A 4,919-nucleotide genomic window follows, 5' to 3' on the forward strand; every position below is an offset into this window, starting at 1 on the left:
AACAGCAACATATGTTCTTCTGGAACTCCAGGGTCACCGTGTGTATAGGCAGTCCTTCATCCTTTTGTTTCATATTTTTAGCAAATCAAGTGTGATAGGTTCCCATCACCCTTGTTTTACAGGTAGAGAATTTGACATTCAGAGAGATTAAGTGATTTGCCCCCGGGGTCAGACAGTACAGCTGAGTATCAAAAAGGCAGAAGTCTTTTTTTAGCATTTTTTTTTTTTTTAGTTGTAGTTGGATACATTATCTTTTTATTTTATTTTTATGTGGTGCCGAGGACTTCTGCGCCAAAGCAGACATCTTATTTCAAATTGAAGATACCAGAGTTCTCTTCTCTCTCCCTGTCCCATTCTGCAATTCTTGGTGAATCTTATGCCCTAACTCGGGCAAGCAGGCATCTGGGTTTCCTGGAGACCGATCCTCATTCAAGGGAGCTCTGCCTCTTTGTGGAACCACTGCAGATCTGAGATCTGGTCCTCAGGATATAGATCTTTATGCTCACCAATAGATAAATAGATTGGAGAGGATGAGTCACCCTGACTAAGCCACCACATAGCTAAGTGATAAAGTCAAATACTAATTTCTTAATTTATAATGGGAAATTAAACTGCTCAGATAACTAGTACATTAGAAGTCTTTATGAATATGTTGGAAGAATAGTCTGGATTCGGATCAAGTTTTACGGAGCCCAACACAAGATACTTAGAAATGCTCTCTACCCTGGACAGATGCAACTCTGACATATTCTCCATGCTCAACTGTTCTTTTTCTAAATGGCAGACTCCTCTCTCTTTAGTTACAACAACATTGCATTGGATGGATCACAATGAATTTTCCTAGATCATAGTAAATTACCGTTTTCGTTCCCTGGATGAAATTTAGAAAACATCACAAAGGCATACCTAGCACATTTTCTAATCATCACCAAAGAAAAGCTTAAAAAACTCTTTATAATTGGGCATGGTGGTGTAGGCCTGTAATCCTAGCAACTCAGGAGGCTGAGGCAGGAGGATAGCAAGTTTGAGGCCAGCCTCAGCAACTTAGTGAGGCCCTAAGGACTTAGTGAGACACAGTCTCAAAATAAAAAATAAAAAGATGGAGGATTTAAGCACCACTGAGCTTAATCTCCAGTACCAAAACAAAATAAAACCTCTTTCGAATGATGACTTCTATACATACATAAAGCTAGAAGGAAATCCCCCTGCGCTCATAACCCAGCTTCTACAGTTATCAACATCCTGCTGGGGTTTTTCCATCTATCATTACTTCCCCCTAACCCCCAACCCCCCAGTTTTCCCCCAGAGAATTTTAAGTGGAGTTTCTGATATTATCTCTAAATCTAAATTCAGGTGTCATTCCCTGTTTGGAATGTACTCTATGAATTGAGTACAAATGTCATTATTATTAATTATTATTATTATTATTATTATTATTATTATTATTATTTGTACTTGGGAATTGAACCCAGGGGCACTTTACCACTGAGCTATACCCCTAGCCCTTTTAATTTTAATTTTTTTTTTTTTGAGACAAGGCCTGGCTAAGGTGCTGAGGCTGGCTTTGAACTTGCAATCCTCTTGTCTCAGCCCCCTAAATGCCTGGGATTACAGGCATGCACCACCACACCCAGCTACAGATGGCATTCAAAGCCCATACACCAAGCAATTTGGGGTAGGGTTGAAATGAGATACTGCATGTGAATGGCCTGTAAAATCGAGCTCTGTATTATAATAATTAGATTTTCAAAACCAAATTCCTGATGCCTATTCCAGACCTATTGACTCAAATGTTATTGGGTGGGACAGGCATCCTTGTATTTCAAAGTGACTCCAGCATATTTGATGGTGATTTGTCCAGAAGCCAATATTGAAATGTCACTGCTGGGAAGTGGTAGAGTTAGAGGCATTCTCTCCTAGGTCTCAGGGTCTGCTTGGCATTCTGGAAGTACAAGGGCTGGGTTCTGATCCATCATTACTATGGGGCTGAAAATGGACCAGACCCTAAGGCCCCACCAGCCCCCTGAGGAGGAAGAATGGTTGCACCTTGTTTGAGAGGATCTGCTTTGGGTGCTGGGGTTGGGGTAGGGATAGATCTGAATAAATGGCAAGGTTTAGAATTGAAGAGTGGGAGGGAAAGAAAGGATGGACCAGGAGGCTGCCTTGGAGTCTCTGTGCTGGGGTGGGGGGGGCATCAGTTTTCAAGGAGCACCCGAGTGGAGGTGCCTGTTCTGCTTGAAGATGACACATGGAGGAGTCACCCAGAACCGCTGGAATGCACAGCTGGCATCATGCAGGAACGCTCCTTGCCCCGAGCTGTGCAGCCCTAGATCATGGGTGGTGATGCCACCACGGAGAAAAGGTGAACCTATGAGGCAGCAGAAGGGATGGTAGGTGGAGACCCGACCAGCCTCTCTGTGTATGAGGGGCTATGATTCCTTTTTCTCTTTCCATCTATAGCCCCTCAACCCCTTGACAGTGTTGAACTTGTCTGAATTCTGTGCTCTGAAAAGTAGCTGCAGTGAAGCAGTTCCGCCATCCTTCTGTGCTCCCTCCTAAGTTTACATTCCAAGAAATGGCTACTCTTAAAGGACTAACCTGTTCTAGAATATTCCAGGATGAGGCCCACTTCTACTCTTCCTCAGGAATTCAGACAAGACCTTCTCCCTCCATCCTTCCTCCTGATGACACCCTCGGCTACCTGCCTCTCTAAAGCCCCTGACCCCATTCCTTCCTCATTGATGATGTTCTATTCTCCCTTTTGCAACAGGTGGGAAATCATCTGGTTTATTGTCCAGATGTCACCTTCCACTCCCTTCGTTTTTTTGTTATTTTTATCTTTTTCACTCTCTTCTCCTTTATTCCTCTTTTCTTTAAAGAATTTTACGCAGTGAGGAATGTAGCTCAGTACTAGAACTTGCCAGCATGCACCAGGCTCTGAACTCCATCCCCCAAACACATACATACAAAAAAAGAAAAAAGAGAGAAAAAAAAAAGAATTTTACACTGAGAAATTTACAGATGATAATCTATCAGAAATCCAGCTGACAAGTTGTGTGACACTGAATGCTGTATGAGTTACTTTAAAATGAAAATTTTTAATTTTATGTGTATTTTACCACAATTAAAAAAAAAATTCTTGCCTGTAGTCCCAGGAACTCAGGAGGCTAGGAAAGGAGAGTCACCAGTTGGAGGCCAGCCTGGGCAAATTATGAGACCCTGCTCCTTCAAAAGAAGAAATCCAACTGGTGATGTAATTCAGTGGTAAAGTGCTTTCCTAGTATGGACATCGAACTCTGGGTTCGATCCCTGTCACTCAAGAAAAAGAAAAATCCAGCTGATAAAGAAACACAATGAAATTAATTTTTCAAACAATTACTTTGTACTGATGGTGGGTTAGGGGTGGAGAAGTGGGTGGGACCTGGCTAGGACATGAGTAAGACCTGCTTCCTGTGGTCCAGGAGCTCCCCGCCTTGCTGGGGAGACAAATGCATACTCTGCTAATTGAGGTACATAATTCCAGTGACACACATTTTAATAGATATGTGTACAGCCTTATTTGAGTCAGGTTGTGAAGGGCCTTGAATGCTATGCTAAGTAGATTGGATTTTATCCTATGTTAATTGATGGCCACGAATGGTTCTAAAGCCAGGGTACCACATAAATAGAGTCACTGCAATTCCTAATGTTTGTCACCACACATCATCAGCTTTGTATGGAGTAAGAGATCAACGGCTTTGACAGCTTTAAAAAGTTGAACCCCTATAAATTAGTCTCATAGCATATTTCTCTTTTAAATATACTTATGCTCAGGAAAGAAAGAGTTAACTGTGATGAAGTCTCCTGGGAAGCCGAAGACACAGATCTGACAAGGGCTGTGTAGAAGATGTGCATGGAGCACATTCACAGCTCAGGGGGTAGTACAAGCCCTAGCTTGAAGGCCTCCAGGAGGAAGTGGGCAAGAGGAAGTGGGCTGCTGAAAAGAAGAGGGAAGTGAGCGAGGAAGCTAGAAAACGTATGTGGAAGTGGGCAGTAAGGCCAGGGCAGACAGCTTTGTGTGCCAGGCTGAATCTCCCCTCTGAGGATGATGACTAACCATCAATCACCAGTCAATGATGATGATGAGAGAGTCCTTACTACGACGTATCAGGGACTATTCTACTATTCTCTACTAATATTGACTCTTTGATACTGACAATAGCCATGTTAGAGGCTTAAATCATGTTGGTGGCCACCTGAGGGATGGTGGCTTAGAAGACCAGTCTGGATACAGGTTATTATGGCTCAGGAAAAAAAAGAAAGGAGGGATGAAAAGGAAGTGATGGTATAGCGAATGAAATAATTCGTGTGTTTTTAATTATTTTACACTTGTGGTTTGTGTTACGGCCCCGGATATCTTGGCAAACGTTTTATTTGCACTAGTAGAGAATGCCTCTTCCGCTGTTGTTGGGCGGAGGTTCTATAAATGTCATCAGGTTAAGTTGGTTCGCAGTGCTGTTCTTTGGTAAATTTGACAATTTTCCAGCTACTTCATTGTGGATTTTTCTATTTCTTCTTTCGGTTCTACATCCTCCTGACAGCGCAGTAAAATATTGTGACACAGATGGTAGAACGTTTGCTTGGAGTCGGAAGAAACGTTTTCTCTCTTTAAATTTACTATAGAATGCCGACACAAAACGGAAATCCCTACGTAACCCCACAGGCCTAGTGAAGCTCAGGACAAATGCAAAGAAGGGAATGGGGACATTCGGCTACGCCCCTTTCCTGGGTTGGCAAGGCAACTGATACCCAAACCAGCCAATCGGTGAGAGGCTCACCTGTGGGGGCGGGGAAGCAACAAGAGCCAATGGGACGCGGGCCAGATGGTTCTATGGACCAATGGGTTGGGCGACGGGGCGGGCTTTTGATGAAGGCACGGC

The sequence above is a fragment of the Marmota flaviventris genome, chromosome 14 (assembly GCF_047511675.1).
Source record: "Marmota flaviventris isolate mMarFla1 chromosome 14, mMarFla1.hap1, whole genome shotgun sequence".
Lineage (NCBI taxonomy): Eukaryota > Metazoa > Chordata > Mammalia > Rodentia > Sciuridae > Marmota > Marmota flaviventris.